We start from the raw sequence: 14,192 nt of genomic DNA, 5'->3' as shown, positions 1-14,192 counted from the left end.
TAATAAACAAAAACAACTATTGTTCATAACATATTTCAACATGGTAAATTTGAAAAAATATAACAAATTTGAAGAAATATAATAAATAAAACAAAAATAAAAATTCAATTTCAAACCAATTCAATTAATAAAGATTCTTAAAGCTAAACAACACTTTACTATCAACCAAAGTTCATAACGAAAAAAAAAACATAAAATAACAAACAGATTATTTATTACTAAATTCTCATATTTATTACAAAAAAATACCAAAAATTCGAAATAAATATCAAAAAATTATAAAAAAATCAAAAACTTCACAACTAATCAACTTCAAACATTTAAACATGTTTCTAATACGGTATATAAGAAGGAATTAAGGTTTTCTCACATCAAATGCCCTCTAATCAACGGTTCAACCACATAAAAAACGCAAAATGAACAATACAAGCCAACCACAATGTAAAACTAACAAACCCATTTCAAATATAACAGATTTTCAAGGTCAAAACATTCAACAAACCAAAAAAAATTGAAAAGAATGAAAGAAGAGAATATTCACAGAGTAGAGATGATTCAAATGCGAAATGAGGGGCGTTCGAACGACGGCGGATGACGGCAAGACACCACAAGCTAAATAGAAGAGTTTAAACGGTGGGGTAGTATGGGTAATGGCCGGTAATATAAGTTTTTTGGTGATGGGACAGAGGGGGACCACGACGCACTGATGAAACGAGAAAGAAAATGACGGAAAACGAAGGCACCATAGGGTTAAGTGAATACTTTCCACGGCGGTTTTTAATAAAACCGTTGTGGCAAGTATTTTTAACGGCGGTAAATAACCGCCGTTAAAAACACTTTCCACGGTAGTTTTCTTAGAAACCATCGTGGAAAATCAAAACTCATTCAACTTATTTGCAAAAATGTCACCGCCTTTTTGTCATGTCGTTTTTCTACTTAACCGCCGTTATTTTGCGACGTTAAAAGTCTTTTTTTTAGTAGCGGGATAAATGCATTTTTTTAAAGAAATTTTGATTTCTATTTTAATTGCAATATATATATATGTGGGTGTGTTGATAAACAAGTCCAATATATTCTTTCAATTTATTTTTAAGAAGGTTGGTTTAATTAAAATAGATAGAAAAATTAATTTTTTAGTTATTTAACTTTTGATTCACTTAAAGCTCAATCTCTCATATATACATGACCCAATGTGACTCAATTTTTAAACTTTTAACTCAATTAAAGGGGTGTTTGGTGAGATAAAAAAGTACTTTTCAGAAGCACTTTTCTACAAAACGAAGCACATTCCTCTACAGGTTTACTTTGTATATTGTAAAAGCACTTTTAAAATTATGGTTTGCTTTCCACAAAACGAAGCACATTCCTTTATATGTTTACTTCGTATACTGTAAAAACACTTTTAAAACTATGGTTTGGCTTCCATCCAAACATCCCCTAAAACTGAGTCTTAAGCTTTGGATCATTTATATTTTTATTCTTTCTCACCCATGACTCCATGAGTCCATATCCAGTCATCGTTAATGAGTCATCTTAATCCTCAAAAAATTATGATCCAGCATCCACACATGATGAATCAACAGGGGGAAAAAAGAAAGAATGGGAAGCCGAAAAGTAAACCCGCGATAGCTGGTGAATCATTTTAAAATTCAGTCAGGAGAAGGAAACCTAGCCCTCATAATTTTCTAGATTTGAGTCTGACATATATATATTTAACTTGTATTAATAAAAATAATATTAGGAGTATTTAATAGTCAAAAATCATATTACACTTTGACTAATTTATGTCAAGTTGGATAGGATATACAAGGGCAACAAAAATCCTTTAACAAAATTTTAAAACAACGATACATATTTAGAACTTTAAAATTAGGCCAGCATCAACCTTCTATATTGATTGAGTTAACACGGCGTAGTTGGCTATAATTTTTGTACTTTCTTCTATTGAAATTCTATGCATATAAACATCAACTCCAAGTGAACAACTCAATGGAGCTTTCATATGATCTGTGAACGTGCATGGTATCTGACGGTATACCACTCAAGAAAACCAGAAAACCGAGTGAAAAATGAAGAAACTGATACAACAAGAAGCACATCACGAGGAAGAATAATAATAATGATAATAATCACTAATTGATGAAAGTAGTAATACGAGGAAGTTTCATCAATTTTGGCGATGACGATGATTATCCAAGCATGAGTGTCTTCAATAATGTCTTGTAGTGTCCAGAAAGGCGAGAGAGAAGTTTCGTGCTGATTCTTCTGAATCTGTTGTTGATACTGTTAATCCTCAACTTCGATAACCTGATCCTAAAAAAACATGGCGGCTTTCTGCGACGAGAATCTGATTTCTGCAATACCTTGTAGATTAAGAACTGAGCTCTTTGATGTCTGGTTTCCTCTGGATCTTCCTTATCCAGCTTTGAGTAGCCACATGGCTTCTTCTTATACTTCGCCGTCAGCTTCATCATCTTCTTCTTCCTCTCTGAGATTGATATACCAGAAAAAGAGAGAGAAAGAGAGAGGCTATGGCGAATTGCGAGCTAGTAAGAGTGCAATGAAACAAGTATTTTATATAGTCAGGTGGTTGGGCTAATAAATTGTCTTTAGGGAATATAATTTTCCTAATAAATTTGGAATTTTTTTAATGTTATTGGATGTCTTAAAAATGTTTTTTTGCATGCTTGCAGAGATAGTTGGCCAAAAAAAAAACTGCATAGAGAAAATATTAATATTCTTGAGCGAAAATATAATTTTAATTCTAATATATAAATGAAAATGTATTTTCTAAACAAATCATTTTATATTTTATTCTACTGATACTCTCTCTCTGTTTTTTTCTCTTTTTTGCATTTACAAACTTTGATTTTAAGATTTGACTTAAACAGTGCTACTGAACCCCTTTTCTGTTTAAGTCATGATCATGTTGATAATTTATATTTATGAGACTCTGTGCTTTTCATACTCTATTTATTTTCATATTATTATTATTCATTAATATTGCTTTTAATATTTAAAATGAAAATGAAAATTATTTTTCCACAATCATATTATTTGATATATATATATATCAAATGCATAGTGCAGCTCTTAAAAGTCTTTTATGCCTAGTTAATAAACTAATCATTAGTAGTTAGGGATAAAAGAAAATTAAGAACCTTGTTCATGTATTCTAAATTCTTCTAGAAGTAAAAAAGTGAGACTTTTCTAAGGGAATAATTCGACATGATATACAAACGATGATTAAAAATAGGAATCAATAACAAATGGCTAAAACATTTTAACTGTTCAAGTTAAGTTATAAAAGAAATATATAAAATTGGTAGCAGTTGGCGAGTTGGTTGTAGAAAACATGGCGAAATGTTTGATTCTTCATTTAGCATTTTGCTAAAAGTGACTTCGAAGTCCGTCTATTTTGACGCCCCCAGGAATGGATGATGTAGAAAATCAAATATCAAATTGTGATTTGGTTGTCATTATGCTGAATAATAATGAATATAATAAGATAATTAATTAGTCATAATATTTTACAATAAAATAAAATAAACTAGTCAAATTGTATCATTTTGACCGCCAACTTCACCTCTTTTTGAAAACCTCGTTCACTTTTGATTGTTTTTCTTTTTAATTTATCTCTTTGCTTTGGCAGCAGTCAAATCCAACTATCGCTAAATGCATTAGTGATTTGACAAATAAGTCCCTTGTTAACAAATTAATCTCAATTAAGTCTCTCTAATTAATTTGATTTATTAAAATTGCATTGAATCCAATTAATTTAATTTATTAATATTGCATTGAATCCAATTAATTTGATTTATTAATATTGCATTGAATCCAAGATTTTGTGTCATTTGCCTCTATAAAGACCACCAAAATATGGGAATTCGAAGTGCTTTCTCAAAATGCTTAATTTATATGAAATTCTTATGAACTTTAGCAAAATATTATATGATCGTTTTGGTAACTAATACTTCCTAATTGCATATTGCCAAATATTATATAACTACCAATCTTAAATATATATGAAATGACTAGTTTACTTTAGCAATTGACAGTCAATAACTTTTAATCATATCAAATGACAATAACAAATTAAACGGTGATAATTAATTTTAAGTGTTGATAGATCACTGATTAATTCACTTTAACTTTGGTGATTAATAATTTTTAGGGATTATACTTTAACTTCCATTGGGTTTTAATTATGGTTGTGTGCTGTATCTTATTTTGATTATGAATGTTTATTATGATTATGAATATTTAGAAACAATATTTCAAACTTAATTTATTAAGTTCGCCAAGAACCACTTAGTTCAGTGATACTTCATACATCCTCTAAGAGGTCGTGGGCTCTTTACCCACGAGGATTAAAGATGGTGGGTGTGTGTGGGTCTCTTCTCCCATGGGGTGGGTTTAAATTGTTTAATTATTTTTTTAAAAAAAGAAATTAATATATTACAAACAATCCAAGTACAAATATGTTATTGGGAAATCAAGAAGCTTGCATTCGTTGGTAATTTCACAGAAACTAACAATTGGAACTCTCAGTTCTTAGAGAGAGTCCATTGTTCTGCAAGCACCAAGTGCTTCAAAACTCTTTTTCTTGGTTGAAATTAATTTGGAAATAAAAATTTTGAGAAAAAAATAAAGGAAAAAAGGAAAAAAAAAACATCTAAGAACCTAATTGCCAGTTACGTATATATACATATTAAGAAGATAGATCCGAAACTTCTATAATAAATTATTGATAATAAAAAGAAAAAGGAGACCAACAGCAAAAGTAACGTGAAATGAAAATAAAGATTAAGGATTTAATCAATAGTGATGGAGCAAAAACAAAGCAAAAGAAAAACCTGTGGTGAGATATTTATGAATATGGAAAGTAATCCTACTCTTCCTTAGAGTACATGTCATCATCACTAGAGCTAACACTTGTAATGTCACCATTATCCAACACGATCATGGCTCTCTTGCTGGGGCATTGAGAAGCAATATGTCCACATCCAAGACACCTAAAACGCTTAATATTATTTTCATTTGTACCTTTGGAATTGGAATTTTCTGTTAGCTTGTGGGTTGTTTTGTAGTCTCTGCCTTTAGGTTTCCACTTAGAATTGGAATTTGAACCTTCCTTTCTTGATTTTAAAAGTCTCTCAATCCTCACAGCATCATCCAACAACTCCTCCATGTCCTTGTAATCTTGTAGATCCATAATATCAGCAATTTCTGGATTTAAGCCATCTATAAATCTAGCCATTGTTGACTCTTTGTCCTCCTCTATGTGTGCTCTAAACATGATCGTTTCCATCTCTTGATAATACTTGTCCACATTCATGAATCCTTGCTTCAATTCTTGTAACTTTGTATGCATATCTCTGTAGTAACTATTAGGATAAATCTCTTGCGCATTAGTGTCTTCATCTCTTGCCAAGTTCGAATTGGCCTTTTACAATTTCACCTCCTATTTATCTCCAATCAGTCCCACCAACTACTAACATAGTCAGAAAATTCTACGACTGCCAATCTCACTTTCATTTCATTGGAAAAATTATAACAATAAAAGATCTGTTCGATCTTTGTTTCCCACCTTAAATAAAGTTCAGGATCATTCTTTCCTTGAAAAGTAGAGATTTCCAACCTTATATTGCCCAAATCATCATTATCTTCATAATATGAAAAGTCTTCATCTTCCTCCTCCTCAACTACATGCCTTCCAAGCTTGATTGATGAGTTGATGAAGGCAGATTGCAAGTCATCCAACCTAATATTTAGTCTCTTGAATTGCTCATTAACAGATTTCATGAACAATTTAATATCTATCTCTTGCCCTCCTTCACCGGACATGTTTAATTCCTGAAAAAAAAAGTTAGGGGGGAAAAAATAACTATATAAGCTTCAGTCTATTTTGGCTTTTCTTGATCCATACTTGCTTCTTTTACATACATCTCAAGTTTGCCTTCTGTTATTGTTCTTGAAAGAATCAAGAGAAGCGAATCAGAAGAAACAAATAGTAGTTTAAATAGTGGCAGATCTCAAAAATAAAGAGTTTAATAGCTAGTCAAAGGATAATCCTCAAAAGAAGGAAATTGCAAGCAAAATCTTAAAAAGGATAGGAAATCAATTCAAAGAATTAACTAACTTGAAAGGGGGGAAACGTTTTTATCAATAAAAATAGGAGGGGAATAACATTTTGGATAAAAAAATCAGAATCACAGAAGATCAGATTAGATTCCCCCGGGCACCAAAAAAAAGGATGAGATTTGATATTAAAAAAATCAGATTGTAGTTACTATCCAATCAAATTCAAATAACCAAATTAATTTTTTATTGTAGGCAGTGAACAAGATAATAACTCAACAATTCTTTTTTTGCTTTATCTAATATAAATATCGTTCTTATTTTTAAATTTCTATTTTATGATATTTTGTCAATTTTTTGTTCATATTTTAAACTTTTTTACCTATAAAAATTATTTATTTAATGATTGATTTAGTTTTAAATATATAAATTTGCTTAAATAATATTTCAGATGCCTGTGAACAAAACAATTAACAAAATAGGGATTTATTATGATAACAGATAAATTAGTAAAGATAATTTAAGTTTATTTTCCTTAAAATTTTATAATTTGTAATACATTATTTTCAAATTATTTATTTAAGTATTATCATACTTATTTATTTAAATTTTTAAATTTAAAGAGTGGATAATTAGATTATAAGGGTAATCTAATAATTTTAAAATTTTCAACATGATTACACATAATTAAATTAAATATTTTAAAATATTGAACAAAATATTCTTAATGATGATGTTAAAAATTAGATCAACTCATTAAATTGTACATCTTAAAAACAGAAGAAAATTTTCTATAATTTTAACAGAATAAAAGGGATATGCTTGTAAACTTGTTTTCGTTCGGGAAGAAAAGGATTGAAACCATTTTTTATTGTTTGGTATAGGAAAATTGAGAAACCCTTTTCTTATTTGAGAATTTGAGTTCTGATTGCAGTTTGCTCTCCAATTTTAATATGTTTATTTTCAAATGTAATTTTTTGGAACAGCTATTCAAATGGATTTTGTCAAGAGTTTATGACCCAGTTGACATTAAGCACCCTCCTTGAGATTTTCTTCAAACTTTCATTAGAGGGAGTGACAGATGTTCGGATTATGAGGAAAAAAATAAACATATTTTTGTTTTGCCTATGTATGTGCCATAACTCATGTCTGTTTTACTGTAAAAAAATCTCCCAAGTTTTTCAAAACCTATTTCAATAGTGATAAGTATCTTGGTGCTAATCATTACGTCTGCACCATTTAAATATAGTTTCAACAATATGAGTTTAAAATTTTTAACTAATTATTTTAAATAAAAAAATTGTCTTTTAAAAAATGGCTGTTAAGAAATTATTTTTGAAATTCAGTACACATTAAAATAATTTTTTCAAAAAAATAAAAAAAATAAATTTAAACCATTTAAATTAAATTTGGATGATCCAAATTTTAGAAATGATGAGCACTGAAGCCTAAGTCTTTCAACGATCTCCAGCTTTATTAGTTCCTACTTATCCTTCTGCTTCCAAGCTAGTTGGAGCTTCTGTGGCTTCCCCTGGTATGCTTTTTCTAGTGCTGATTTGGTTTCATTTCCAAACATTATTTTTATATTTTATGAGACAATTTCTTTATGTATTTATATATAGCACAAAATCTCTTCTTCTTTGTTAAAAAATCTCTTTATTAAAAAAAACTAATTCTGTAATTGATCACTTGATAAAGCTAATAGAGTCGCTTTGGCCTTAGTACAAGCTTTGTTTTTTTTTTTTTAAGTGAGCAAAAAAATTAGGTAGCATTAAAAAATTGGCGCTATTATTAAAAAAATTAAAATAAGAGAGAGAAAGGGGAAGAGAGAGAGCATTGATGTCAAATTATGCGGCTATATCTCCTCCCCAGAAAACGTTTTCCATTAATAGCGCAAAATTTTTTAATACGTGTATATGTATAAGCTATATCTCAGTCCAAAAAAAAAATGTATAAACTATATCAAACGCATAATTCATGTGTTGTTAACCTCATTTCTTAAATTTCATACTACGCATCCAATAAAGACAACACTAATTCCCCCCTCCCCCCTTCTTCTAGATTATTTTAAATTTGAGATTAATTTTTATCTAGTCAAGAGCATTTAAAGTTAAAACCCTCACAATGCGTATGTTTTATGGGGTTTAAACTTGTATTCTCCTCTTTATGGAGGTGAGCCCGCTTATCATCTTAACCCACAATATATTTAATTAGATATAATATCTACATACCAATAAGAGTTAGTCCAATTAGTAAAGAATTGGCTCATAATTCATAAGGTTTTAAGTTTGAATCTCACTACCCATATAAAGACTTACAGGCAATTACACTATATGAGCCTCAAGGTATATCCTGATCATGTTGAGCCTGAGAACCAACTTATCCAAACTTTATTATCTAACAAGATATAATGTCTACATATAATGCACTGTGAAGGCATGCCTTGGTCCCGTTGGTTCCCAGCACCCAACTTATCCAAACTTTATTCTCTAACAAGATGCATTGTTTACATATAACGCACGTTGACATTGTTGAATTATATTCAAATTGTTTTGGTCCGTTTGTTTACATGCTTTTATTTTCTAGAGTATTTGGGGGGGATTCTTTTTGTGGGGTTGGCAACATAGTTTACAAGCTAACTTCAAAAATCAACAATAGATTCAAAGCAGGCCCACTCTCTCAAACCCACAAATAATAGGAGCTTAGTGCATTGGGCTAATCCGTTCAGCCTTGAAGACCTAAAACTGGGAGTTTGCAATCGGTAAATCTCTTAAGGCAAAAAGTATGAACGAAAAATTATTTAAATTGTTGGAATTATTTTTAATTTGTCCACTTAATATTTTTTTTATTGTTTTCTATACTTCAAAAACTTTATAAGCGTTACAAATATTCTAAAAAATGGTAAATTTTTACGTTATATGCTTGTTAGATGCATAATTTAGGTGTCTTTTTTCCTCTTGCGGAGGATAATTTAGGTGTTACTAGCATTAGTATATTTCCTATATTTAATAGCTAGATGAAGCAAACATTCAACTATCTAGAGAGGTATCGTCAACATTTACAACCACCCGAGCATTAATTATAATAAACAAATTCGAACTTTGAATTTTCTAGATATAATTTTAATTATATTAATTGGAAAACTACTTGGACCTAACAAGAAAAGTTGGGCAAGTTAGATATAATCATTAAAGCATATATATATATATATATATATCTGTGTATACCTTTAAATATACAGAATACTGCCCATTATAAGTCATTAATGCAATGTTTGGCAAGCGGAAAAAGTGTATTCTAAAATGAAATGAGAAATACACCTGAAAAGGAAATGTGCTTCTTTTCGAGAAAACATTTTACTACAGACCAAACGTTGCCTAAGAGTATGATTCATCTCAGACTTTATAATAAAAAAAGTTTGTTCAAACTTTGCAAGTTTCTTCAATATTAAATTAGAAAAGATGATATATTTAGCAAAACAAGAGAAAAGAACGGAAAAAAGAAAAAGAAAAAGAAAAGATCCCGTAGGAAATGGAGGCCGAGAAGGGCGAGAGAGGGCCCCGCCTTGGGATAATTTGGCGTAAGGGTTATCAAACTTTCATTCACGTCACAAGGCATGCAATGCCTTGGTAAAAGATAAAATTCAAAAGGGATAAAGGTCATTTTTGCCCCGAAAGTTTCCACAAAGGAGCTCTGGCTGCCAGGAAGTTTTTTTAAGTGCAATGTAGCCCCGAAAGTTACAAAAAGATAGCAATGTGGACCTATTTAGACGGAGACGTCACAGTCGTTCGCCACGTAGGAATTTTTGCCACGCAAGGTTAGAAATGTGGTCCATAGTGGAATAGTGGTCCATGTCATAAATGGCAGAGGAAATGTTTTTAAGCCCCCTCTGAGTTGCACTGTATCCGTTAGGGCGAGTTTAAAATTCCCGTAGGCCAGTGGAGGAAATTGATGGAGGGTGTTAATGTGGTAGGGCATAGCATAGAAGACAGGAAATGGGAGATTCTTCTACATCATCGGTGAGTGGAGGGAGGCATAGGGTTGCATTTTTGAAAGGACGAAGTTGAGATACTGAGAACGATAGACAAGTAAGGAATTGTCGTTGCGGCATGGTGGCTCCTCTTCGGACATCGTGGACAGAGATGAACCCAGGCAGGAGGTTCTATAGGTGTCCAAATTATCGGCAGGTTTGCTTTTTTTGTTGTTGATGCTATGTTATAAGTTGTGTAAAAGTGATATATAATGCTCTGTTTACAATGAACCCGGGGCTGTGGATATTTTCACTGGCATGATGAGGAGATGGGAGAGAGGGTGACGGAGGTGATAAATGAGCTCATTGGGCATGTGGAAAGGCTTTATGAGGAAAATGGGAGACAGAGGAACGGAGATGATAAGACGAAAGCAATAGTTCGTGAGATGAAGAGAAAGGAAAGGAGGCTGAAGGTTGTGATGGGTGCATTGGTGGCAACTTGGGTCTTCTTCATTATTAGCCATCTATATAATTAAATGGTGGTGTGGGCGGGTTGAAGTTTTTTGTAATAGGAAAGTATTGTATGAAATGTTATTTGAATTAGTTGAAAATAGAAAAGTTCCGTATGATCCTTTTGGTGAATTAGTTGTTGTTATGTTGCTGAACATTTGTGATATTTGTGATAGTAACAGGGGAAGGGGAAAATGACAGACCGATAACATTATATTGGTATCCGTGGTAAATAACAACTAGTACCTAATTAGATGCACAACTGAGAACAATAAATTGCCAAACATTGGCACACCATGGTGGTCGATGAAGTGACCAAATAATAAATAAAAAAAGATGCCTGATAATTGATAGTAATAGAACATTACATAAGTCGTCTTGGTTACAAAACATGAAATGGTAGTTAAGTCTGGAAATGACCCATACATTACAATCCACTTCAACATTAAATATCCAAACAAAATGAGCTACACATAAAAAAGATTGTCCTTTTGGGATAAGAGTCTGTATGAATATAGTTACAAAACCTCACTGCCTTATAAACCACTCTTTGACAATAAACATCAAGGCATCTAATGCCATCCTCTTCTAGTTGTTGCCTTCTTTTTTCTACTTAAGACAATGGGGTTAGTGTCCTTCTTGGATACGAGTGTGGAAGTTGTGATGGCTGGTTGTCCTTGCCACATGAGACCTGGAGGAGTGAAAGGCATATGAGAAGGAGTTGATGTAGTTCCTCCAACCCCTTTATATTGAATTTTGCGAGACCCCTCCTGTGTTGAAGTTTGACTCCTGGTGGTCCTGCATATTTCCCTTTCGTTGGGTACAGGGAAGCAAGTCTCAACGTTTGCATGTTGCTCCATATACTCAGCAGCTGTGCCCTCATTAATGACAACCTCAGAAGGCATCCCAGGCTAACAACAATGCATTTGAAAACATTTAAAAATGAAGTTATAACTTGTGTAATTAAAGTGTCTAAGCATACAAGTATTACCCATATTGTACACTGTCCTTCCACTGTCCAAGTCAACTCTAAGTCCCATTCCACTCTCTGTCCTATTCTTATAAAATGCCCTTCCCCCACGTGGTCTTGAAGTAGCTTGAGACTCTTGAGTAGGAGCTTCACTCTGACTACTCCTCGGCCTTTTTGGTCTTAGTGTTTTGAGACTAGATTGTGGTTTCTATTATAATGAATATCAATGCAAAAAGTGTTAGATGGTTATGAAAAAATAATCAGCTGAAGAGTATTGTACTTACATCTGGACAAGTTGCTCTATTATGGCCTTCTTTTTGACAAATGGTGCATTTGGCAATAGATCCTCTCTTGCTCAATTTGTCAAGTGTAGGCAAAGGCAAATCTGGATTTTGCTGAGCACTTTTTTGTGCAGGTTGTCCTGGATTGCTGATTTTTCTTCTCCTTGCAAACTCTTCTGTCCTTATCCTCTTCTTTCTTGGTCTTCCTAGCATGTTGGACACTGGAGGTGGTTCCAATGACTAGAACCTATGAATACCCCAGAATGCCTTGCCCCTCACTGGTTGAAATTTTGTCCTATAACTAGCCAAATATGCATCCTTGTGATAGTATCGTGAAATCAGAATTATTGGGTCTAATTTTGCATGATACAGTGCACAAAGAGCATGCTGACAAGGGATACCAGTCAAGTCCCATGCTCTACACGTGCATTGTTTCCTATTGATGAACATAGTATGCCTATTGTCACCCTCATTTACCTCGTACCCATCATCACCATTAAAGGCAACCCTATAATGCACGGACAAGTTCCTATTCTCCTCAAACAAAGCAATAGACTTAGGGCTAAAATTTCCCTTCCACTTTTCTGCTAGCCTCTCAGACTCAGCCCACTTAGACATCATCTTTATCCGAATCCCATCTATCATCCTAATTATAGGCAAGTATCTAAACTCATCTATCGAAGCATTAAGACTCTCACTGCAATTGTTATCAATAATCCAGGACAAGCACCGAGTACTAAAAAATGCTCTTACCCACATAGGAGGAGGGTAACTCACAACTGCCTGCGCTGCTTCTTTGCTCAAAGCTCCTAGTGCTCTCAAATTGTCATCAAATTGCTCCTCAAATGTGCTCCATGCGCATGCAAAGAAAGTTTTCTTCAACTGACCACTACGCCATCTCTTGCTCCAATTAGCATAAACGTGTCTTGCACACAATCTATGCTCAGCTTCTGGTAATACATCCGACACAGCTAAATGTAACCCCTACACCATTAGAAGACAATTTATGTTTTATATCATAATTGCAATAGTTGTATGCAAATGACAAATGTGATAAGAAAAAACCTTTTGCATATCAGACATAATGGTCACACGCTCCCCATTGTTCAGATCCAATGACTTTTGTAACCACTGGAAAAACCATTTCCAATTTACAATGTTTTCCTTCTGGGTGATCCCAAATGCTATGGGATACAAGCTATCATCAGCGTCTAAGCCAGTCGCTGTTAGTATTATACAATTGGCATTTCCCTTCAAAAAGGTCCCATCAACTCCTATAATTGGCCTACACCCTACCTTCCATCCAGTCTTAGCAGCATTAACAAACAAGACATGACGTCAGAATCTAATTACCACCATAGATTTAACAAAATTAAAAAGTCACCAACGTAAAATTAAAAAAAAATTAAAAAGTTACCTTTGAAGCATTAAAGCATATATAGAGTCTATTGAACACCCTTTTTCCATTATCTAATGCATCTTTACTCAGTTCAAGAGAGACATCCGACCCAGGATTGGATGTTTTGAGCTCATGACAATAAGCTTGCAGGTTGTTGAACTCATCGATATAGCTTCCCTCCATCTGTCTCATAATTATTTTCTTCGCCCGTTTGCATTTATAAATGCTTACATGAAGCTTCAACTCATCCTCCATGTCCTTCTTCATGTCAGCAATCTTGTATTGTGGCCTCTCTTGGATCTTCCTCTTGAAATAGTTTGCAATCCACTTCACTGAAGCCCTAGGGTTCTTGAAAACCCTACCACATCTGTGTTCTAGGCAAAGGGTCTTCACTATCAGCCCTAGATTTGTCCCATCTTTTGATGCATACAGCACAAATGGACACCCATCCTGGCATAAAGCCTTTACCCTAAGCAGCTCACTTTTAGCTAGCCTCAACTTCACTCCAAGCTTAATGGCATAGTTATTTATTGCTCCTACCAACTCAGCTTTGTTTGCATATGTATTTCCAAGCATGAAAAATGGCCTATCTTCAGACCCAGTTGCTTCTTCATGGGCTCTTACTTCTACGAAAGGCCCATTAGTATCACTTGGGCCCACTTTATTAAACAAGTCCTCATCCTCAGAATCTTCATCACCATCATCTACGAGCAACTCATCATCTCTCGAGAAAAAATCTTCATCTTCACTATCATCCTCTTCACTCTTATCACCCTTACTATCATCCTCTTCAGCTTTGTTATCACCCTCACTTATATCTTCCAACCTATCATTTTCTCCATTATCATAACATATTTGACTAACATCACACATATTGGGGTTACTACAAGGTTGCTCATAACTCTTTCCCTTTAACAAATCCCCAGTTCCTTTGTCTACTTCCTTTTGCTTCTCAATTCCTAACTCCACACCTTTACTCAC

Source organism: Neltuma alba, unplaced genomic scaffold (assembly GCF_004799145.2).
Source record: "Neltuma alba isolate B1F8T4 unplaced genomic scaffold, ASM479914v2 tig00013328_pilon, whole genome shotgun sequence".
NCBI classification, from domain to species: domain Eukaryota; kingdom Viridiplantae; phylum Streptophyta; class Magnoliopsida; order Fabales; family Fabaceae; genus Neltuma; species Neltuma alba.
This window is presented reverse-complemented; position numbering follows the sequence as displayed.